At 38.8% G+C, this 26,441-nt stretch overlaps 1 protein-coding gene and 1 long non-coding RNA gene across 2 annotated transcripts in view; one reads left to right on the forward strand and one right to left on the reverse strand.

Moving 5' to 3' along the window:
* LOC110832509 (putative tyramine receptor 2) overlaps window positions 1–26,441 on the forward strand; it is a 272,216-nt gene that overhangs the window by 139,223 nt on the left and 106,552 nt on the right. The window contains exon 3 of the mRNA XM_087347831.1: window positions 22,923–22,967. The gene's annotated coding sequence lies outside the window, so the exon portion shown is untranslated. The remainder of the gene's footprint in view (window positions 1–22,922; window positions 22,968–26,441) is intronic.
* The window catches only part of LOC110832513 (uncharacterized), a 192,954-nt gene that overhangs the window by 86,143 nt on the left and 80,370 nt on the right, over window positions 1–26,441 (reverse strand). The gene's annotated exons all lie outside the window — the stretch shown is intronic.

Genomic DNA, 26,441 nt, shown 5'->3' on the forward strand with positions numbered 1-26,441 from the left:
GATTTATTGTTATTATGTTTGTGAATTAGTCTGTTATAACTGCTTCCATGGAAATGCTATTAAGAGATTTTGGACCTTCATGGGATATTATTTATGACTGTCTGTTTACTACATTAGATTTTCCTTCATTCTTGACTGGCAGTATTCTACTGGTCTAGCGGTCAGAACACTAGCCTTGTAAGCCTGGGGTCCCGGGTTCAATTCCCGGTGGTGCTCAAATTTATAACTTGTGTTGGGCAAGGCCGTGGTCTAGGCATCACGGAGTTTTCCTCCGGGGGCTTCCCCGGTTTCTCCGTGGCATCCCAACAATTACTCCACTCACACACAGAAGAAGGCAATGGCAAACCACTTCTGATCATCTCTGCCAAGAATGTATATATGTATGAGCAGGTCCCTGACAACCTGAAGAGGTTGGAAGGATCCTGTTCATAATATATGGACCTGTCGTCAGACAGAACACTACAAATAAAAAATAAAAATAAACTATAACACCTCATGTAGTAAGCTTTTTAAAGCACCAAAAATCAGCAGTTATAACAGTGTCAAAACTCAAATTAGCTAAATTACATAACGGATGAATTAGACTTTTCCAAATTTGCAAATACGGATTAGTGAGTCACTCAGAAAAAATCGAAATGTACGTTTCTTCAATGTCCATTTTAACATCATCCTCTTATCTACGTCTGCGTGTCGCAAGTGACCTTTCTCTCTGAGACATCCGATTCATAGACATAAATTTGTCTTCGTTTTCTGTTAGTGAATTCTGGCATTTAGAATATACAGATAAGTGTATAGTTGAGACTGATCATTCCTCGGGTAGTGAACCATGGTACCGTTAAATACGTAACCATGATATTGGAGGTCTATAACTCAAGTGAAACTAATTTAAACTTTGCTGTTCCAAAGTGCGGTACTGAAGGACTGCCCTTTGAGGCAGCACAGATAATGACGTCGAATTAAGGCATGTTCCTTAGTAATTGGATAAGCTCACTAAGGCCTTAAAGAGCTCAGGTGTCTAGCTTCACGTAAATAAGTTAGAGCAGACTGCAGTCTACCACAAGCTCTTGGGTGTCTCGGAAGAAAAATCATTTGAGTTATGTCGTAAAATTTACACACTGAAGAATGTAAGCAATCAAGACAGTTGAGGATTGTATTTTCTGTGTTCTGTGCTTTCGTATTTCTTTATCGAAGTTAAATGCGCAGTTGACAAGTCCTGTTCTGAGAAATGTAACCAAAAGAACAGATTCCTTTTACATGCAGAGAAAGACCTGCCAGCAGCAATGTGATGTTATTCTGGGTGGTCTCCGAAGATGTGGTTTTGTCGACTTTGCAATGAAAACGTCCCTGCCTTTCCCGGAAATCGAACTCCGGTCGTCCAGCTCAGTGTACAAAGTACTTATCGTTAGTTCTAATGATGGAGATCAGAAATAATGAAGTACGAGACAGCAAAGAATTTGATGTGCAAAATTGTTCTTATGGACAGACCTGAACCAGGTCTGAGGATAGGCCAACTGTTCAACCAGAGGGTCCATCAAATAGGTTTTGTGTCATCTTCTCTAACTTTTTGCCTCATGACGAAAGCGTATTCAAGCTTGCGAAACGTTGTAACGTTGTGATTTTATAATTCAGGCAATGCGCAGTGTCTAAAAGAACACTTTTACACATTTTACACCACCGTCAGAAACCTAACATCAGTAAAGAATATGTTCGGAAAACACATATAGGCTTCCTCCAAGTCGAAATACTCTTTACCACTTCTGTTCTATGTACTACGTTCCTTCCTGATGCACTCGGAATAAGGGCTTGCCCATTCTAGAGGTTTTTAATGAACGTGTGTAATTAATAAGATAGTGTAATTGCGTCATATTGTGAATATTATAACAATTATTTATTTTAATCCGTCTGATCACAATATTTAAAATTTCTTATAATTAAGATAATAAAATATCATTCACGTTCCATATCGATTGATCGATTTACATTTCGGAACATTTACACAACATGTTTCATATATGATATTTTATTATCTTAATTATAAGAAATTTTAAATATTGTGATCAGACCGATTAAAATAAATAAGTGTGTAATTAAGTTGTTGCATATCCTTGAAAATTCTCCTTTGTGTTATTTTAAAATTCATAGAACATTTCGGAACCTGACTCCATTTCCGTCATCAGGTGAATAATCTAATGAGTTGAGTCCGGCGATTTAGATAGATTAAGTATAGTTTCACCTGACACGGAAGCAGATCCACCTTTCGAAACGTTGTCTATTTTCAACCAGTAGACGAAGTAAGCTGTCAAATAATATGCATCATTTTGAGATTTTCCTTCTTCCTTCCGAAGCGGTTCAAATTAGCCTCAGTGCTGTGTTTTGTATGTTTATTTTGAAATCTGGAGTGAAATTAAATGTAGTTGCATCGTTGAAGCTGTGTTACTAACTCACGGATATTTTTTGTGTTTATTATGGGGCGACTGGCTGCCACATTTGCAGAGAATTAATGTTGACTGATCCTTTACTGTTCACTTGTGCTTGTCCAAACAAGTGCTTTGTACAGTGGAAGGTTCACTTTGTTGTGGATCGTTAGTCTTTGGAGACTCTGACAGAGGGCCACAAACTCTAGGGCATCTGTCTCGATAGTTTACACTGCATTTCGAAAACGTGTAACGTTTACACAGTCTCGTTGCTTGTTTGAAGACAGAAATGTTCTTGCGCGCTTGACAGCAGTAAAATTGCTTCAACTTCTTAAAGGCCAATGTCAAAGGCCGATGTTAACTATGTATTCCACCTCCTTCAACCGTCAATAACTCTTCATTTTGTATTTATGGGTTTCGTATATTCTCATTTTAAACATCGATTGTTTTAAGATTTACGTCTTCTGGGTTGTTGCGCTGTGTGGTCGGTCGATGTTTACCAACGTTTCAGAGGTCATACTGCCTCCGTCATCAGGGCAGTATGACCTCTGAAACGTTGGCTAACATCGACCAGACTACACAGCGCAACAACCCAGAAGACAGAAATCTTCATATTCATCGCCCTGATGACGGAGGCAGTATGACCTCCGAAACGTTGGTAAACATCAACCAGACTACACAGCGCAACAACCCAGAAGACAGAAATCTTCATACTCTGATGACGGAGGCAGTATGACCTCTGAAACGTTGGTTAACATCGACCAGACTACACAGCGCAACAACCCAGAAGACAGAAATCTTCATACTCATCGCCCTGATGACGGAGGCAGTATGACCTCTGAAACGTTGGTAAACATCTACCAGACTACACAGCGCAACAACCCAGAAGACAGAAATCTTCATACTCATCGCCCTGATGATGGAGGCAGTATGACCTCTGAAACGTTGGTAAACATCGACCAGACTACACAGCGCAACAACCCAGAAGACGTAAATATTCATACTCACCGCTGTGAGAACCTCAAGTCTTACATCGATTGTTTTCTTGAACAGCATTGGCAAGTTGTGTTTGTAATGGTAAAGAGTCGTGTTCTCTTTGCAGTGCGGACTGAATTCTTAAATATTATTTAGACTATATTGGAATTTAAGAGTCAATGGCAATGGAAAAAGTACATCGCCGTCACAGGAAAGTTACGTCTTATCAAATATGGAGTTAACGCGTAATATTTACGTTTTTGTTTGGCAAATAGAATGTTTATGTCAATCGGATTGGCCACGCGGTTTAAATGACCCACTTTCTTGGAACCAGACAATACCGTTGTGTCGGGGATAATATCTCTCAACCAACAGATATTTCTTATCGCCGTATATTTACCTATTTATCACCATACTACGTCAAATGCTGTGGTTGTGTCTTCCTTGAAGATTAAGCATTAGATTCATGGATGTTATAAAGCGATACCTGGAGTAAGTACACTGCGAGAATATTTGTAAAAAAAGATTTTGCGCGGTACATTATTTACAGACGTTCTTCCAACTACTGAGGACGTTTAATAGTTATTTCTGACTGATCGCTTGGTTAATTTGTGGATTATTTAAAGAGAAAATTTCAAATATTAAGTTTGTTCAAATTAGAACATGGAAAACAGAGTCGATAAGGATACGGAAGGAGTCTGAACTGACTTATGTGCTTTCTGCACAATAAGCACATTTGATAGTTCTTAATTCAATAATTCTAACGATTTCAGATGAGTACAAACTCTCAAATTGTCATTGTGGAATGTTATCACTTCTACAATGCAGAAACATACTAATGTATTTATCAGAGAAAATATTAAGCAACTAAGATATGATATATACATTACAGTATTGCATTTCGTACAAACAAAATGCTGAAACAGAAGGCACACATTAAAATATGTCATGACCACTTCCTTCCAAATCCTTATTTCACCATTATGACAGGCTAAATTTGTGAATGGTGGCTTAAGAAGAATGCAGAAAGGAACTGTCGTGATATTTTTAAAGCATTCTGTCACAACTGCACAGTCTTCTGGCCGAATCTGAACGTGTGACATCTTTTATATGAAGTAGGAATGCTATAAGTAAACCGCCTTTTTAGTTTTGATCTGGCCTTCAGCTCTACTCATATCGTTTTCAGCGTCCGTCTTAACGAACACTTCTTCTTCTTCTTCTTCTTCTTCTGCGCCTTCAAGGTATTCTTTTCTTACAGCGATACGAATCTAACCACTCAACACGACACTCGCTGATTGCTGTTAACATGCCTAGCGGTGAGTGCACACTTTACATGCCGATTTTCTTTTTTCAAAATGAAGTTCTCTGTGAACGTAGTCTCTACACCGTGGGCGTTTGGTATTTCAACGCCAGCGAATTTCTGTTTGACCCTGTAGCCTTCATGGCAGAGCTCACTTGTTTTTCTTGGCACTGACTTCAAGATCACCAGGAAATGAGCTTTCTTGATGCTTCACACCACGAGTCTGGTAAAATTAATAGTCTTCAATTAAATCCAGTCCTTCAGTGTGGGCAGTCTTCTCAATTGCTATAAAAACAAAAACGTTAAGATAATCTCAAACGTGTTGTTCGGACATATTGGATACGTCACTGGCTTTGCGGTTCATTTGTTGCGTACATAAGTCTTTTCCTGCAAAGATTAACACGTTACAGATAAGACACGGCGTCCGGAAATGATTTATTCTTGTAGTTGGTTAAATAGTCAACATAAATGCCGGCGTTGACGTCTGTATTCGAACCCTTTGAATTGCACAGATCCTGCTGCATTATCTACAGGCACAGAGCCACCGGTGCACATATGATAGTAGACGGCGCGAATTCCAGAACAGGTCTGTATGTGGTGGAAGACTGCATCGTAAGGAATTTAATAATTTTCAGCTCTCGTCAAATATTCTTGGCTCGCATGGAAATGAAATAAAGAGCATGAATTATTCTGGTCGGCAAATCGGAAGAAAAGAGACCACTTGAGGCTTACCCGTAGATGATACGATATTATTAAATGGATCTTAATTAAATGTGCTGCCAGTATGTGGATTGGATTTAGGTAGCTCTGGTTAGAGCCAAGTGGTAATGAATCTGAGAGTTCCATAAAAGACCGGGTATCCTGACCACGTAATCTACTGTTAGCTTATCAGAAAGAACTCCGTTCTGTGTGAATAATCGCACTATCAATGTAGTATAAATGTGTCCCCTGAGATGGAGCGCCGTGTAGTCAGTCTGATTGAAGTTCACCGACGTTTCAGAAGTGCTTTCTGTCTCCGTCACCACAGTCCTGATAGTGCCTTAAATTATGCTACGATGCTTACATTCATACCTGTACAGTCTGAGGTACAAATAAAAAACAAATTCTGTTATCTTTAAATATTTATCTGACGACAGTGGAGTCAAACAGGATTTAAAAGCTGTAGTTAGCGGTTAACAGTTTCTTCAAAATAAAAAGTATTACCTTTAAAACTCGCCACATAATCTAGAGGCAGTGTTCTGCGGAAACTGTGATGAAACAATTTGGTCCGAAGCCCATCTAAACTTAACCGCGCTTGGCATGCTCTGGCCTCAACGATAAAATCTTCAGTTCGCTCCCACCTCTACAAATTAAAGGTTGTGAGGCCATTTTCTTTTCTTTCACTTCAAAAGTGATACGTAGGTACATTATCTTAACGTTCTGTGGTACTTGAAACTGAATACATTTTATTACTGTGGGACGTTGTGTGATTTGGAACATCATTAAGTTTGGACAAAACCCGAACTTTTCTCACAGTGGTGCTTCATAATCTGTGAAAGTGGTATTTTGACTTTGTTCATGGTCTATATTTCAGTAGAATTACAACATTTCGGAAGCTGGATCTTCTTCTGTCTTCTGGTAAAAAAGGAAAGGTCAGGAACCCTAGCTGTTGGGCTCACTGGCTGACGATGGACAAAGTCCCCAATGCCACTTCTAGAGATTAAGATTCATTAAAGGTCAGTTCTCTTATGTCAATGGATAGTTCTGTTTTTGATCCAACTTTTTATGCTTACTTCGATATACAATATGAGGCAAGTCGGTTACTGAAGTGGCTTTTGTCGACGTACAGTTACGTATTTGAGTGTTCTAAATTATATTGTGGTCGTTAACACAAATTTACCTTGCCAAAAATCGATTTTTATAGCGAGATGTAAAACGTACAATACTTTTTACTAGTGCTTCGATGCTTAATTTGTTTCAATTGTATTTCAGTTTATTTTTTACCGATGTTGTATTCTATTCATACAGCTGATGGTCGCAATGTTAACACTTTGTTTCTTTACAATACCAATACCAACACAATGAATACCAAATAGTTTTCCCAAACATGGAATGAATAATTTATTTCTTGCAGTGACATTTTTGTCTTGGCAAGATAATAATCGCTCAGCTAGTCAATATATTCTGAAAAGTGTTACTGAACGTGAAGTTTCATTATTGTTTTAATAAAAGTTCGTCAAATGAGTCCAGTCTCTACCCTGGTATCTCACAATTTTAAGGTACATTCTAATATTAGATTTGGTGCATAATCCCATCTACGTCTTGGTCTATAAATTTTGTTTTCCTTCATACATTCCGATTAAGACCAGTGAGGGATGCGACATAAGAAGATATTAAATGCAAAGAGCAGAATCCTTGAAAAGCTGTTAGTCAAAATCCTCACGCACCTATTGTGGAAAGTGAAGGTTTGTTATCCACAGCCAGATTAATCCAATCCACATTATCATACGCCCCATAAAGGGTGGGGCAACCCGCACCTTCCCCCCCCCCCCCCGGGAGCAGGTTGTTATTTGACGTTTCGATAGATACCGCTCTGCATCTCGCCTCCAACAACAAATTTCACTAAGATCTACTCTTATATTTTCCTCCCATAAACGAATATGACTGTCAATGTTTCTCTTGCATTAATATTTTACGACTAAAATATAATACGTTTTTTTACCCATGTTTCGTAAACCACCAAAACTGAAGGAGTGCACTTAACAAGAGCTGTCTGAGTACACCTTAACTCACGTGGGTCTATGACGTAAATCCCATAAACGGGAAAACGTCGCTCCTTCTAACAACGTCGTTGAGAACATGGCTGGCGGCGCCAAGGATTGTGAAGATTTCACGTGATCACCAACTGCTTGGATCGCCAGTCATGTCTTCAGAGAAATGTAAGAGTTATTTTTACGTATCGCGGTACTGAAAAGAGCGTAGACAGTTTATAAACAGTAATTTACATTTCAGTCCGTGTTTATCAAGATAGAAATTCTAACCACAAACACGCTAATCCGTATTGTGACTGTACATTTCGACTGCTGGGAAAACATGTGGTCAGGTGGCCCCTTCTCTGCTGGCTTTCAGGCCAGGTCACTGGCAACAATTCAAGGAAGACAATAATGTTGAAGTAACAATACATGACAATATTACATTTATGTTAAAACAACTTTGTAACTTCCATCAGAACACAAGAGGAATTAAAGCCTTCGAAACAATGCACCCAAAATTATTTCTCGAAGATAGCTGTCTTTTGGGTTGTTGCACCGCGAAATCTGGTAGATATTTAACGACGTTTCAAAGGTGTTTTCTACCTCCATCATCAGGGCGATTTACGACCCAACATCCAAGAATTTTTTCCTTTATTTCTGTGCATCTCCTAACAGCTCACGTCTAATGACATGGCAAATTTATGATCTGCCATGACAGAAACAATGACGAAAATATTCCTCCCCCCCTCCGCCCTTGCAGACCCAGGTCATCAGATACTCGGTGACAGTCAGCTGCTGTGAAGTGGTTGTTCTTTTAACAATGCAGTATTGATTATCCTTCTCACTCACCTTATTTCCCTCTCCATCACTTCATCTTCATTCTCCCCTTCCTCTATAACTTTATTCCTATTCTCCCTTGTCTTGTCTTCTTGCTTAATGCCCGTTTCATGTTCGGCGGTTTCGCTGTCCTGACTCACACGGCCCGTTCATCCACGGCCTTAAAGGGTCATGAGATTCTGTGTAAGTCTAAGCAGTTTTAAGATTAAACTAGAGAACTGGGGTTTTATTTAAACACGTCGTGTCACCGTAATACTAGAAGCTTATGAATGTTAAAGGCTTAACTTTTTTTTCATTTACTTTCTATTAAACACCAAGAAGACGTCACATCGGTGTCATTTTTAAGGGATTTAATCGTATATTACGCATTCAAAGTTTTCATAACAAACGTACTTAATTTTTCAGATAGTTAATGGAAAGTGACAGTTCCTACATTCGTGTCTTGTGCAAGCAAAATGACGTAGCAGTTTGAAAAAATTTCCATTTTCGTACTACGATTCCTTTGCTGTTGCTTGTAGTCATAGGCCAGAACTTCAGATCTGCTATATAATAGTTGGGATAACTAATACGTATATTGTGAAATAATATTAAATGTTGTAAGACTTGAGGTTCTCACAGCGGTGAGTATGAAGATTTCCGTCTTCTGGGTTGTTGCGTTGTGTAGTCTGGTCGACGTTAACCAACGTTTCAGAGGTCATACTGCCTCCGTCATCAGGGCGATGAGTATGAAGATTTCTGTCTTCTGGGTTGTTGCACTGTGTAGTCTGGTCGATGTTAACCAACGTTTCAGAGGTCATACTGCCTCCGTCATCAGAGTATGAAGATTTCTGTCTTCTGGGTTGTTGCACTGTGTAGTCTGGTCGATGTTAACCAACGTTTCAGAGGTCATACTGCCTCCGTCATCAGAGTATGAAGATTTCTGTCTTCTGGGTTGTTGCGCTGTGTAGTCTGGTCGATGTTAACCAACGTTTCAGAGGTCATACTGTCTCCGTCATCAGGGCGCCCTGATGACGGAGGCAGTATGACCTCTGAAACGTTGGTTAACATCGACCAGACTACACAGTGCAACAACCCAGAAGACAGAAATCTTCATACTCATCGCCCTGATGATGGAGGCAGTATGACTTCTGAAACGTTGGTTAACATCTACCAGACTACACGGCGCAACAACCCAGAAGACAAATCTTCATACTCATCGCCCTGATGACGGAGGCAGTATGACCTCTGAAACGTTGGTTAACATCGACCAGACTACACAGCGCAACAACCCAGAAGACAGAAATCTTCATACTCATCGCCCTGATGATGGAGGCAGTATGACCTCTGAAACGTTGGTTAACATCGACCAGACTACACAGCGCAACAACCCAGAAGACAGAAATCTTCATACTCATCGCCCTGATGATGGAGGCAGTATGACCTCTGAAACGTTGGTTAACATCTACCAGACTGCACAGTGCAACAACCCAGAAGACAGAAATCTTCATACTCATCGCCCTGATGACGGAGGCAGTATGACCTCTGAAACGTTGGCAAACATCGACCAGACTACACAGCGCAACAACCCAGAAGACAGAAATCTTCATACTCATCGCCCTGATGACGGAGGCAGTATGACCTCTGAAACGTTGGTTAACATCTACCAGACTACACAGCGCAACAACCCAGAAAACGGAAATCTTAATATTAAATGTTAATGATATCGAAAACACAGAGAGATTAACAAATAGTCTGTCAGTTATTAATTAGCAGCAACTTAAAATAAATCTGTAAAGTCTTCAAAAACACAAAAAACGACAAAATGTAAAATGTGGACAGATGTACAATAGTAATGAAACCGTGGTAGACTGCTGTTGTCAAATTTACCCCCCCCCCCAAAAAAAAATTGATTTTATACTCTTTGACAAGGGATTAAAATTTTTATGTGCGGAAATATCTCGGTATTTAGTATAATATAACAAATCGTCCACTATGGAATAGTTTCCATTACACAAACCAATAGACAGTACACTCCATCCAATAAATGTAAAACGCTTGAATTTGCGTGTGTCGCAAACCGAAAGTGAAGTGATGTACAGGTGGCGTCATAATTCCAGTCGTTGCGTAATCTCCTTCAATTTTTCATATGTGGCTTTTCTCTACCGTCCATCAATTACAATTATATATGCCAGGTGTCTATTATGCAAAGACACCAATATTTATTCCTAATTCGAGGTAAAAAATTAATTTGTTGCGTGCGAAATATCTGGAATATATTTTAAATTAGGCCATTAAATATCCATATCAATTCCAATGAATCATTGATAATCCTATCGTATAACACTCTATAAACTGAGGTGTGGGCAGTCTTTAAATTAACCACAAATGCATTAGGACGTCCTAAATAAAACAATTCATTACCTAGAGATCTCGTATTCTGACAGGCTGTTTGATATTTTACTCAGGTTCTCTATAAAGAATGTTTGATAGTATTTTAAAATAATTCAGTATCACTTCATTCCACATGGTTAGCAGTTTATTAATTAAAGTCATGACGCCATTTTACGTTATATAACTTACTCTGATGGAAATTTGTTGTTAAAACTAATCAAGTTGAATTTCCCCCTGAATGTTAGGGCCATATGTATAAATAGTTTATTAAATATTAATAACATTTTGGAAAGTAGGAACGGCAGTAGTTGCTGCTTGAGGACTACGTCATTGTGAGGGCGCAAAGTACTGTGTGTACGTAACTTGCCTGGGATCTAGAACCTTGCGAAGGCAGATTTTAATTCGATGCCAAAGACATGCCTCTTCAAGTGGTTGCTGCGAATGGGAACACAGAGTTGGTAGGGAGGGTATATGAAGCGGTTGAAGAGAAATCAATTTATGAACTTCCTCTAGTTTGCAGCCAGACCCCCTCAAATCTCCAAGCTAGAAGCAGCAACTTAATTGTCTTTGACACCGCCATGATCACAGTATGACGACTGTTGTATACTGCTGATATTTCCGTGATAACGAATTTGAAGGAAATAAATGTTTATCCAACTGCAGTGACTATTAAACCTATGTGGGTTTTAACACATTATGAAGTTTATAACATTGGATCTCTAATTAGTAATTATTAAACCATCACAAACGCTTTATTATGACGAAGTTTTAATTAAAACACATCGCGCAGAGAAATTTATGTGATATTTAAGGTTTTTACGGCAGTGAGGATGATGATTTGGAATTTGGTACCTTACAGACTCGTCGGTAGACGCCAGCGTTTTGGAGGAACACGCTGTCTCCGTCTTCAGGGCTGAGGGGACGATTCTCAACCTTTTCTTCCTGCAACCCTTTATTATACCCTTCACTTCCCAGCATCGTCTATCGAGCTTTGTCGGACGGAGCATTAATAGTGTTAGCCCGGTTAACACATTAAGAAACAAATATATATATATATATATATATATATATATATATATATATTAATTTCGTGGTTCAGAGGTATAACACAACAGAACCGATAAAATGCATCGTTCGACATCTACATAAACAGGCGTAGTTGGCCCGGTAGTTGAGACGTACTCGCGGACAGCGTAACGTCGCTAAAGGCTAGGAACATTCAAATGTGAAACTATTGCAAGTGTTTAATATAGTTGAGATAATGGAAATACTAAAACATAATATACAATAATTATCACAAATGTGTGCACTGCAAACTAAAGAAACAAATATTTCTCTACTCCGAAATTTTTGAAAGCATTATATTATTTTATTTTTATTGGTATTACAGTTATTGTTATTTTAATTGTTATGGATTAGTTTTAACCTTTAACCACTCACAAATGCGTAAAGTACATTTGTTTACGGTGTCATTGGACGTGTGTGAAGTTAGCTCCCCACACACAAAACAGTAACAAATAGCTTGTTATGACTTAAATCGCATTAATTTCAGTTGTTATAATCCCCTCGTTGATCTCTCAGTGCACATATCATTTTTACTTCCCTTCACGTGGCTGCTCTATGGTCTGCATAATGGGCAAGAGGTAGAATGTGTACACTAACACGAGTTTACAGAATGAAAATAACTAGAACTTTAATGGTTCTAGTGAATTTCTGGTCGTCAGGTCGTAAAGTGGCTTCAGGCGTTCAGACTAACGTATTTTTCAAGTTTGGATCATTAGCCAGCCTTTCCTCACTGATGCGATGTGGTCGCTTGTTAACGAATCACAAGTGTTTTCCTGTCTTTCAGGCATTTACAGTAGCCGAACTGAGTACGTCCTGTAAGTGACCGACCTTATAAAAGGCGAATTTGAAGGCTGGCTCATAATGACATAGATCAACTACTGAATATACTATGAGCCGGGATAGCTCAGTCAGTATAGTGACTAGCTACAGGCTGGACGGCCGGGGTTCGATCCCCGACGGGGGCAGAGGATTTTTCCTTTAGCCTCTGCGTCCAGACCGTCTCTGGGGCCCACCCAGCCTCCTATCCAATGGGTACCGGGGTCCTTTCCCGGGGGTAAAGCCGGCCGGGGCGTGATGCTGACCACTCACCCCCATCTAGTGCCGAGGTCCAGAATGAGTAGGAGCTATACCTCCACTCCCCCCCAAGCGCCTACATGGCGTATAGTGGGACAAACTTTACTTTACTTTACTGAATATACTACACAAACGTTCGTGTTTTCTTAGCAAATAAATGAAAGTGCATTTGTTTTCCAACAGTGTTATTTTGGTTGCACTCAAACAGCATTGATTTTATGGTAGACCTAATATTTAGCTGCATTTGAAAGTTCTTACAAGACGTCTTTTTCCTCACGTTTTTCGAATGAATTTTGTGGGTGTTTGTCCAATTCCGTCGTTCTATACAAAAATTCATTATGATATTTTTAAAATTTTATATCAGATGTCTTTCGCTTTTTTTACGCTGACAAGCGAAAATGACCCACGCTCATTCTCTGAAAGTAATAAGTTTTTTCCAGAATAGAACGAACTTCGTCGGTGTTGGTGTAAATTTTCACTGCGTTTGTTTGCACATTTTAATACAAATGTGGAATGAGATTGTTTGTTTTCGTGTCTTGTGTTGTAATAACAGCATGGCCGAAAGCAAAAGTCGCTATCGCTAATCGAGCAAATAAATATCGATATTTGGGGTATTAAATGTGAAGAATACACAGATCCCAACGTTCGTAACGATATTGTTTTAAAAAGTTGTCATTGTTCCCTAAGTTACCACAAGAAATGATATCAAAGAATAATGGCACAAAAATAACTAATTTTGTTTTAACTAAAGATTTTATCGCCACATGTATATAAATGTAAACACAAGATAAATTTAAATGTTTGGTGAATTGTGCCTATAAAGTGATGGCACACGTTCTGATACATGTATCCAGATGTAAACGCTCCTTTCCTACACGTGTCGCTGCTGACCTCGATGCACTGCATTTGAATTCCAAGTCTTGCATCTACACTTACTCACGTAACCACAATCTTATTCCGTAAGCAAACCAACAACTTCGGTATCTCGTTCATCTTAAGTTATGTCCGAGAACTACCCGTCCACTTCACGGCGCTTACAAAGCAGTTTATCGGCGGAGTCCATAACCTGCAGGCTGATTATCAGACACCAGTAAGACCACTCACTGCTGGCATGTTTGTTAAGCTCTGTGTCTGTACTGTTCGGAAAAATATATTGTCTCCATCTTCAAGGCTGAAGTAGTATCGGTCTTAGAGTCTACACGACGTCACTACCCAGAGTATCGTCATCCTTACCGCCGTGATAGCCTCAAATCCCACATGAAGACGCTATCTTCTGGGATATTGCGCCGTGTAGTCTGGTCGATATTCACCGACGAGGTACGTGCTTCCACCATCATCAGGGCGATGTCGGTCTGGTGATGGAGGCTGTGAGTAAATCTGAAGCTTTTATATTCTGTGTTTCGACATCATGTAGTCTTACAGGTTATCAACATTTCGTCAGTCTCTATCTTCCTTTACCCTAAGCTGGAAATGACGTATATACTCGTAACTACAAGGTGTCATACGGCAGAATATAAAATATGTACTCTCGTCGCAGTGAAAATCTCAAATCCCTTATATGAAACGGTGCTATTCGTGGCGTAGTGTACAGTTTATGCCCTGTCGTGTAATCTCTCATCTGTTGAATGCATCGTGGTGTTTTTATTTGCGGTTTATTTAACGGCAGTGTCAGTATTTCAAACTACGTAGCGAAGAACGATAGAATGATTAATGAATAGTTAATTAGGAAAAAATATGAGAGGGATTGGGCAAAAATTTAATGTAAATATATCACGTTAATTTATAAACAAACGTAACTACACGAGTGTTGTAAATAGACACCTGTTTAAAAGTAGAGTTGAGATGTTATTAAATAAGCTTTTAGGTAAGTAGTTAAAAACCTGGTTTAAGATTTTAATTAGACTTAAGCTGTGCAGGTGTATTACAGAACTGAAACTGAGCGGTTGTCCATTATAAACTGCAAAGGCTGTATAATGGACAGGTGTCGCACTCCGGCAAGTCAATATTTTCCGCACTCATTACACTCTTAATTATACCTGGCGTCTATTTTTGGTCTTATTTTCTGGTGAATTACGTAACTCTTCTTAGACATAAAACTATAGTATGCTTGCAGTGGCCATTTTACGATACAGCACGGTATTTGTTCTGCTTTGTTCCACGATGGCTCCCAAGAGCGTCGCCGATGAATAACCAGAGAACAGATATCACTACCGCAAGGTGGGTAAGGGACTGTGTTTTGTGTATTGCAGGTTTAGTCTTCACGTGTGTCGGTTATGAGAAATGCCTGAATGCCATATGGTTTATACGGCAAGAGTTTATAAATTTGTTCTTTTAAGGTCACTGGTGGGTCACGGAACATTTATACCTGCAAAAGCTGATTGGGAGCCAACGCGTTGAAATAAGAGAAAACAGAGTTACTAAAAATTGGCTACACTTATTTTCCAATTGTGTTGATGATTATTTATTGCTAAAACAAATCTTGTAATAGATAGAGGCATTATGTTCCTTCTAAATGTTTGTATCATCAGAAATAAGTTAATATGGTCATAATCGCTAAGACACGAAAAGCTAAATAATTAAAAGTATATTTACAATAAACTAGGATCTGTAAGAATGAAAACTCTGCATTCACAATTAATTACAAAGAAAATATACTGTGTGTTTAAGAAAGTTCCAAGTAAATAACCTAAAAGGTTGACAGAGCGACTGCATTTCAACACCGTACCTTTTTCTAAGAACAGGCAAATTCAGTTTGTCCCTTGTGTGGCATTTTTACATTGATCAGGTGCACTGCACGTAAGTGAAATTTAAATGATGGAAGGCTGGGTAGATGGGGACTTGTTTTATTTGTGCTGGTACGGAAATTTACTGGCATATAAACGTGTAGAAAGGAATAAGTGCAAATTATCAGAAATTATCTGTTAAGATAACAAAATAACACGTTCACTCAACAAACATACACGTGCAATATGAACTTGCGCCATCTGTATTCCAGGCAAACAGCGAATGAATATTTTATCACTGAACAACTTTACTAGCAAACGAAGTTATTCTGAAGCAAACTGCGACTTAACTATGAAACTCCTCAGAGCATAAGAGTTGTCTCATCAAATGACTTATTTATAATATCTATTTGTTTATTTTTCATAATAATTTTAGCTGTAATAACACTTACTTTTAAAGAGGCTTTGTTTATACTAAGTAATTCTGTTACATCATTCGAGTTTCTTCGCCCAAATTTACACAACAACACCCAGAGGATGGAAACTTACCAAATTCCCGAGGTCTTGAGATACCTCGACACATCTGAGCTACCTAGTATAAAAACGTACGTGGAGCAGAATCTTTATTGCGAAGCTGATAATAGCTCAACTGATGAATAAATTACCCGCCATTTATGAAACCCAAAGGTTCATTATCATGTGGGCAAGATCCCTTCACCGGGCCCTATCTTAACCCTGATGAATGCAGTCCCTACTCACCAGATTACTTGAAGATCCATTTTATTAGTCTTTCCATATAATTCTAAGTCTTCCGAGTAGTCCTTTTCTTCAATATTGCCAATCAGAATTGTGTATGTATTTCTTATTTCCCCCATGAATGATGTGTGCTCAGCGTCTCAAACTCCTTAGGTTGTTGAATATAATTTCGACGACGGTAATAAGTTGTGAATGTCCTCATTATAGATTTCTCTCCAGGATCCAGTCACTTATCCTTCCTAGGACCTGCACCGTGTTCTCAGATCTTGTAATAGTATCCTAGTCTATAATCAGTATAACGGCAGATCCAGTTCGAACGTTGTAGTAACAGCCTAGCAGTGAACAAGGGTCGTAGCCCCGACACTCAGTGGATGTATCGAGAATAATAGAGCGCACGCAGTTCCAAAATTTGCTCAGTCCATTTTCCAGCATTTCTTGTTAATTCACTAAATCATGCTTTAAAAGAACTGTTTTCTCAGAAACGTCATACGGACTGAGTAGTTTCTGAAACTAAGCTCGTCAATTGTTATTTTCCCTTAAGCTGAATCAAATTTGCATCTCCAGAACTTGTTCTATAATTTCTATGAGACACGTGACAGTCGACACCTCCGCTTGCATTTTTCTGTCCCCCTCGCCTTGGGAAGATGAAGGACCACGATATCACCAAGTTCCCATGAATACATTAACATTTCTGTCACAGAATAAACAGTGATGATTAATGTTTGATTTCCGCCTAGGACGCAAATCAGGGCCGACACGGGGTTGTCGAATCGCATCTCACAGTCGAGACGAACGACAAATAGGAACAGCTGTCGGGTGTCTGCGTCACAAACCTCATCTTGATGGAAACTCGTTTTCATAGTTCATCTTACTATCACGTGCCAGTTCCAGACAGTCACAATCGTGTCTGCATTTGAATTCCGATCGACTACAATGAAATCTTATTTGGCGACCAGACTTGTTATTTTTCAGCGTTTCGGAGACTGTCTCTACCACCATCATCAAAGACTGAATGACACCATTCTCCTCAGATGACCAGCCTTGTGGTATGTAATTATTAGAGCCTTTGTTACTGGTATTATTCAATGAATTCCTTATAATGATGCCAGAGACTTTCTGCGAAACTTGGAAACGAATTCAATACCCACGCGACTCACTGCATTCAGTTGCCATGGAAACTTCTGATTTAATATATTTTATTACATTTGTATGGAAAAAAAATGTCATATTTCTGCGAGATTACTAGTTTGATAATTCTGTCATGAAAACGTACAGCGACGTAACTGAATGACCTTAATGCAAGTGTGGCGTAAGTTTCAAAACAGGGCATCAGTCTCCCTCCGTGACGCACCGTCAATTTAGAATCCAACGAACATTACAGGTGTCATAACCAGCTTCAAGTTTCCCTGGTCAACAGCTGCACAACATGTACGTATGAGGTGTGTAGTAGACGTGATGTGATTCTCTCCAAATTTAGATTATTTACAGAAATAAATAATTAAATTGTATCTTGATTAATTACTATTAGCCACGCCGTATAGAAATAAGTTTGTATTAAATTATTTTAAGGGAAGTATGTGGGAAGTCTATCTCTTGCGCCATATTAACGTGTATTTTGCATTGTATTTTGGACCTACAACTCACCGATCTAAAGTAAAAATTGGACATTCTGGTTTAATTTTTGCTTCTTTGAATACAAATATTAATAACGCAACGTACTGTATCATATTTATCATTTTAGGTTTTAGCCACATAAAGAACGCCATTCATTCTTGCAGCACAACTTGGATTACGTGGTCCTCGTCTCCCTGCATTTCGCATAAACAGCTTCTTCCTCTAGGAGTTGCGTAGGAACCGGATATTCTGTCTTCGGACCAATAAATTACACGCGTCCGACTTAACAGGTAGAAACACAGACACGCTGTTGACGACATTACGGTTATTTAAAGGTTGTGAAACAAGTAGGATTTGAGGTTTACACAGCGGGAATCTGAAGATGGATGTAATTTTGAAAAGAGCATAAAATATTACACAACTTCAGAAATGTAAGTGTGACGGACTTATGTAATTCAATCGGATACGACCGAATTTCGGCCTAGAAAACATCGTATGTTTACACGTACGGTTCATATTCGTTAGGTATACAAGGTGCGATAGAAGGTTTCCAGACTGCGCGTATAAAATCCCGTACACTTATCTCAGGTATTAAATTCATCCATCACCCTCGAAGTAGTTCCCCTGGAAGTGAACACAACGATCCCAGCGCCGCTGCCAAGCCTGGAAGCACCCTCCTTAGCTCCGTGTGACTTCTTCCTCTTCCCAAAGATGAAAATTCAGCTAAAGGGAAGGAGATTTGAGACGATAGAAGAGATTCAGGCAGAATCGCAGATGGTGCTTGACAGGCTGACAAAGAAAGATTTCCAGGGATGCTTCCAGGCTTGGCAGCGGCGCTGGGATCGTTGTGTTCACTCCCAGGGGAACTACTTCGAGGGTGATGGATGAATTTAATACCTGAGATAAATGTACGGGTTTTTATACGCGCAGTCTTGAAACTTTCCGATCGCACCTCGTATAATGTTTTCCGAAGGTACAGTAGTCAATAGTCCATAGTCCAACCAGCACATTTCGTACGACTATTGTCAAGGAATTCTGCGTGCGTGGTTTGGCTGCGAGGTTAAAGGTATAACTTAAATGTGAAATATAGACCTATCGAACCGACACGGAGTGGGCTCTGTATGCTGAAAAGGCAGTGCCCTAATAAGAGCAAGTTTCAGAAATATGATTTATTGTTCTTGGCAAGTTACAATTATACATTTCGCACGAAACGTACAGTAAGTACAGAGTTTCGAATTCTACCTTAAAACATTCGTGTCCGTAGAAACACGAACCAATTTCATTTAATTCGTTGGTATCAATTAGATACTATTTCGTAATGAATTTCTACTTATACTTATCCTGACGCCAAGGACAAATTATAAAAGTTATGCACGTAGATTTCTTAGCTGTTTATTTGAATATAGCAAAGATCCACAAAGTTTTCAAATAGATTTTTTATGTATTACAAGACAAAGTTTAACATGAGAGTAATCTCTTAATTAATATCCTATTCATGCATTTTAAGAGATAGTTTGTAGTTGTTAATGGGATTAATTTTCCAACTAGAGCAAGCAGGCAATGAATATCCCTTTACGTTGCAGGACTAAAAGATATAAAGAATCTCCTAAACTGACGGTGAAGTCAAGCTGTAATCATGTGAAGGTAATGTAATTTTCTAACCAGGCTTTCATGACAGACAGTATTTTTAATTATAAAATTTTTAAATATTAGTTTTTAACTGAGTGTCACGATCTTTAATGCAAAAGTTTAGTAATTTTTCTGGATTTTGCGTGCCTTTTAAAGCTGTGATGACTAAAAATAATTGTCCTCTTAAATAGCAACAGAGACCACAGTCTTGTTCCTTGTATAAAGATCACACATCTAAGATAATGGTACCTCCGATATGAATTCTTCCTCTTACTTTAACTGTAAAATTCAGTCAGCTACAAAAAAAAACTTAAATTTTAATACATTTGCATATCTTCAGAATATATAAAGATAAATGCCAGAAAATTATTAGCTTGTTAGACTTCAGGATCTCACGGCGACTAGTTTAAGGCAACTGTCATCAGAAATATCGGCAATTATTTAACACGTTACACGGTGTAACATCCCAGAAAGAGTCATCTTTCTGCTATTCTCATGTTGTCCTTTCCTCGTACAATCGTTACATATCATTTTAAATTGTATTATTTGAAGTTTCCACAGCGGTGAGTATGAAGATTTCTGTCTTCATTTTAAATTGTTTTCAATAACAAGCTATTACATTTGTCAGTAAAGTTCTGCACAGACGCACAAAAACAACTTACGTTTGTATTTCTTAAATTTTGAGACAATAGCTCAAGTCAGTGAGTGATTTTTACGTAGGTGGCGAGGGTAGAACCTGCATGTTTGCGCTCTGACGTTATAACAGGCGACGTCGTCATTCCGCAAACAGACAGTAGAAATTGGTGTACGTCTACATGTAAACTGGCAATTATTTTTGGCATTTTTAAACCAAAATTGAAATGGCTCGATTTGTCAAAATATTTCCCACTGTCAAATTTTATGAAAACCTATCCAACCACCTCGAGTTGCTATATGCGTATAGGTCGGACGGATAAACGACGCTGTTTTAATAAGCACTCCACAACAGTGCGAACAGAAAATATGTACGAGGGTAAGCAGCCGAGTAAGTCGAAATATCGCCTCTGCTTAAGATAAAGGATCGAGCAGCCATGGCATGTCTCGGCTGCGATATTAATCGATGTAGCTTTTTATTTTTTTTTGAGTCACTTCGAAAGTCACGCGACTATTTCACACACACGATTATTATCGCAACATAGACGAACAGCAAATGCAGAAATGCGCTGTAATACAAATGTCCTAATCCTGAGCTTCTTTGAAATGGATTCTGAATTATGCAGAACAGGAAAGGAACAAATGAAACTTTATAACACAGGATGAAGATGGCTATCTTCTGGGTTGTCGCGCCGTGTAGTCTGGTAAAAGTTTACCGATGTTTCAAAGGTCCTTGCTGTCTCTATCATCAGGGCGAACTAACCCAGGAAACAGTAATTTTAATACTAGCCGCCGTGAGAACCTTATATCTCATTCGTGACAGTTGTAATTTGAGATCTTTATCATTTGTAGACCAATGATCGCCAAGAGTGATGTAGTGTAGAATTGAAAGACTGTACCGGAGCTGTTCTGCCCCCTACACTAACGGAAAAACTCGGAAAGAAATGTTACGTAAGCAAAAAGTCGACAGTTTTGTATCGCATGCCAAGTACTATTGAACCCAATTTCCGTATTTAATAAGGAAAAATAGGCTTACTTACTGTCAGGTACACGTGTCTATCTTCCCCATGGTACAACTAAATGCCAAGCGTCTGGTTAATATTTTCCCTCAAAATTGCATATGAAGCAGCCTAATATTAACATCACTTTCATATCGATTCGTGTTGCCGAGCAACTGTTGTTGACGAAAGGAAACAAATATAAGCAATAACAGACAAAGCCTCGTGTCTTTTTGTACAGGGAACTTCAGTTTCGTTTACTTTATTTTCCCACTGCCTCGTGCGTTCATAATGAACGCAACGTTTTAAAAGTGGAATTGGCATTTGTCTTCAAGTGAAATTAAATTAGGGCTCAGAAAAATATGAAGAGGGCAGCTTCCAGATGAAGGACGAAACTAATGGAGTTATAAAAAACTGCACGCTAGAGAAAAATATAAGTACTTTCATTTCAGAGAAAGTTGAAACAAAAAAAATTTAATTTATAAAACATTTTGTTTTCTGTTAAGTGAGCACATATGAAACACTCAGACTTCCTAGAACCTCGATGTATATACGTAGATCATCTAACCGAAACCGTCAAGTGAAGATGTCACTCTCAATTCCACACAGCACAGTGCTACAGAAACCAAAAGTCGCACATTTGGTCAAAAAATTTCTGTTCAACTCAAAGATTCATTAAAGTGTTCTTAATTGCCTGCTTATGGTCCGTATCCTGAATCACATGAAACAGATCCACACACTCACATCCCATCTCTTAAAATCAAATTTAATATTATCTTTCCATTTATGCCTGCGTCTCGGAAATGGTCTCTTTCCACCAGGTTGCCAGACCAAAAAAATCTATATGCATTCATTACCTATCCCTTGTGTTCTACACGTCTCTCCCACCTCACCCTAACAGTATTTGCGTAAAAGTTGAAATTACGAAATTACGAATTATTTATCCAACTCTATTCAGTCTCCTGTCACTTCCTCCCTCTCTATTTTTCTTTTGTATCAAGCGTACAGAACGACAAGCCAGTCGTGTTGTAGAGCTCAAACAAAACGAACTAACCTTTGGTTGGTGTTGTCGTAATCAAATACCATGCTTCAAGGTCACATCAAAATCGTACAATTTTGCAAACAAACAATGGAGTCCGGACAAGTGAAGACAGCTCAGAATTCGCAGCGTAAACGCTATGCTTTTGACTTACGGCCTTACGTAAGGGGGGAAGGGGGCAAAGTCCCATGGCCTTGAAGCATGCTGTTTCGTGGCTGATACTATAGAATGCGTTGAAACAAAATTTGGTTTGTTGGCCCAGCAGAAATAATGTGGGGGGGGGGGGAGTGAGTATATGGTAAACGTTTGTCGTGCTCCAATCCCCGACCTGGACTTTGCCAGGTCTGGACGAAGTTCTCAGAACCTTCCGCCAGCAAGCTGTTACGGCGACTACTCTAAGATATCGCGAAGGCCGTCAGAAATGAAGCCATGGACCGAGGACTACCGGTTGGAAACACTCTCTAGATAATATTTTATGTAACGCGTGAAAGCACATTTTTATGTGAGCATCATTTTTATCTCTGCTGTTGCACCATTTCCATCAGAAGAGATGGACGGAGCATATAAATATACGTGAATAGTACAAACAGTTACGGAGGTGGAAAAGTTGAAATACAGGCAGACAAACAGATGACTAGAGCATTTCTTTGATCTCTTGAATGTCCTACAGGAGGCAGTGAAAATTAAACTATTATGGTCAATAAAACTAACAACCCCACACAGATGTCTGTTAATACATCCTGACTTTAATTTTATCTTTCAGGCCGGCAGAGAAGAGAGTGCAACATCATAAATATTCCTGAGATTCGTGAGTATTCACACAGTCATTTTATTTTTAGAATTTTCATTTCGTTGATCAAGGAAGACGTTAATATTTGTGAACAGTGTAAATTATAAATTCTCGTGTTACTCCGTCCATGAAGATTTCTGTCTTCTGGGTCGTTGCGCTGTGTAGTCTGGTCGATGTTTACCAAAGTTTCTGAGGTCAAACTGCTTCCGTCCTCAGAAAACCTTAAATATTATATACTACGTCCATCTTTCTTGTCATTATTCTTAACAGCACGCTTTAAGACCTACGTACATAACGGAAATTAAATTTTAAATTTGTGATTGAAACTTAGTACATGCTTCCACTTCATTGTATTGTTTTGTTTGGCTAATTTCAGTACGAGAGTATAAATATATTCCTCGCCATCGTAGATGTTTCACTGAATTTTTTTAACAGGTACACCCCTTCTGTTGCAAATTCTGCCACCACGCTCATACGAGCCCATATGTGCTCGACGGCTATGTGACATTTGCATGTGATTTTCATAACACAGTAGGCGCCACACTACCACGCATACCTCGCGTGTTATTACTTACACCGAAGTGAAACAGAGGTGAGCCGCCCAGAGAAATTATATTCCGTGACTTTATGCTAGTCGTTGCGTGGTTTATCTGGAAGCTTATCACTGCCATTACAGCCAGCTCAATTATTTCAGCATAATGATGTTAATATTATATTGTTATAATTTATTTTCTTATATTTAATAACGCTGTCATTTGCTCAAATTATATACCTCTTATAATAAAATCATTAGTCAATAACTAATTCGAAACACTATGGAAGAAATCGCCCATGACTTAATTTTTAGGTAGATCTAATATCCCGGAATTTGGCTGGAGAGACTGAGGAAAAACACGAAATACCCCCTTCAAGATAATTGGTCTCCGGGCGGAGATATCAACCCGGTGCCTCTTGAAAATGGAACATTATTGCCAACCACTCGTCAGCGACGTTCGGTCTCCTAGACGGGGTTTGTTTTCCCCACTGCAACACGTGACCAATTTCTTTCGTTACCTTTCCGTCTGTACCAGGCATGCACTTCAAGAGGACTCGTGATCTTCTATGTCTAGGGCGGAACCGACTTCCTCAACTTTGTTCAAGAGAGGTTTAATGGTTGAAAACATTGGGACACTTTCTGGCTAACGATTCCAATCAACACGCTGCACCTACACGTTCGAATGCGAACGCAGAATTTTAAACACACTTAACACGCACTCAGAAGTCGAGAGGCAAATACAGGGAATATCTCAAACAACACTGCGTGTTGTTTCTTGAGCTGTTACTCAGCTGGTCGATAATTGTACCGCGTTTCACGCACCTCAAAAATTCATTACTGTGTTCACAAAAGCCTATCACTAGCTCCCGTCCTGAGACGATTTATTTCAAGTGAGATTTGAGGTTCTCATGGCGATGATTACGAAGCGTGTTAAGACGTGTAGTGTGGCAGACGTTTATCAACATTTTAGAGGTCCTTGCTGCCTCATCATCAGAAATCATGTGGGGAGTCCTTCGTGATGACGTCATAACCAAGCCGGACACGTAGCCCACGCAAAAGACATTGACTCCAGACAACTCTGAAATGACCGCTGCTAATTGCAAAAGTCATATTGTGACAAACGCGCCACATTTATTACGCTGGTAGTATATTTTCTATCTTGTTTGACGTTCTATCAAGACTCCTGAAGAATTCGGTCCCAGTATGTGTCGCTCACATAGTAGACGATGGGTTTCTATAATATCCATGGCAGTTTCTGGACGCTAAGAGTTCTGACAAAAGTTAGAATGCGTATTCTTTGCAGAAGAAATCAACTGTCTTTCTCCATAAGAACGTACAAGATCAATTGGCAAACGCACTCCTCAAACCTCAGTGTGAAAAGTACTTGTGTGTGTCTGTTTTTTCGTAATGTTATGGCGATCTAACTGCGGCATGAAGAAACATTTTTCTCCGTCTGTCTGCTATTGCCTACGAAAATGTACTGCAACATCGTTAACGTCCATAAAATGATCATGAAGAATGGTTGTTACTTTGTAAGGCCGGATATGGCCTCATTATTTGTTTCCAACCATCTGGATTGCATAAAGAATCTTTCCTTCACTTCTGATCAATTCTTGAATACACAAATTCAAAAGCTATTTGGCTGCAACCTGATTCTAAAATTAAACTCGCCATCTACCTGATTCTACTCATTTTGTTCTATTGTTGTGGATAGATGTGGCCGATTTTAATGCAAAGGTAACAGGCTATTTCCATAGGGACACTGAAAGTACTTAGCATTAAACAGTTTAATGTTTATTTATGTTCAATGAAATAAGAACAAACGCGAAAATGGCTGTGTAGACTTGTATAATTTCACCGACGTTTAAGAAGTACTTGCTGCCTCGATCATCACGGAAATGAGTAAGCGGCGAACGGCTTAGAACGTACTCGCCGCCATGATAACCTGAAATCTCACTTAACTTTTCTTGAAAGCGGTTTTGTTAAACCGCTTTCAAGAAAAGTTTCCACCGGCAATTTTTCCTGCATTTTCACTTGTCATTTTTCTCAGAAACCTGGTAAGCCATGGATTCTTAAACTTAAATTACTGTTACCTTAAAACAGAAATAATAATTCAATGAAATTTGTTTCCATTTCAGGACGTTGTTTAAATTGAAAAATGGGATGCTAATTACATGCGTATGAAGCAAAATACAGTTTCTAAATTACATTACAGTTTGGGAATATTAATTTATTGACGAAGTGTTATAGAAGTCATATTTATAAAAATATATCAAATAAATTGCAATCTTGCTAGAGCTGATACGATGCCTACCGTGATAAATGTATGAACCTGAATGTCAATTGGAGCATATTTTGGCGGAAATCTGTTAAGAATTATATAACTACTAATAAAATATGTGTCACATAGAACACGTTAAATTTACTGACATAATCAGATTTTTATCTACATTTTTCGTCCCGGTTGGACTTGCAGCCTTTTAACAAAATATAGTTCGCTTGGTTGCAATAATATTATATTTTACATATCAATTTTCTCTATCATAATTTCGTATATTTACAGAAGGATTGGCTGGATATGTTGACTGTGTTTTGTTTCCTTAATCCCTCCAAGCTAACGTCTGGAGGGTATTTCAAATTAAGACTTTACCTCTTCTGGATCCAATCTTATTCATTATTCATCTTTTGTTTGACGGCACACTTATAGTCTGAACTGCTGGTAGCGTCGTTAAATAAACTGCAAATAAATTTACGAAATAACATCTTGAAATCGGTACATGGATAGAGTTCATTTTTGTATAATGACGACTTTAGCACGGATCCATGCTTCTACACATTGGGTTTTAGCCATTTGTTTCGCAGTCGCTGGTACCAGCTGACACAGATGGCAAGGGAAATGCAATATTGATCAAAAGCCAGTGCTACCAGCGATTACTCTCACTGGCCGTCAAATGGAA

Source organism: Zootermopsis nevadensis, unplaced genomic scaffold, assembly GCF_977971745.1.
Source record: "Zootermopsis nevadensis isolate Lab colony 2312 unplaced genomic scaffold, Znev_1.0 Znev_ptg000001l, whole genome shotgun sequence".
Taxonomy (NCBI): Eukaryota; Metazoa; Arthropoda; class Insecta; order Blattodea; family Termopsidae; genus Zootermopsis; species Zootermopsis nevadensis.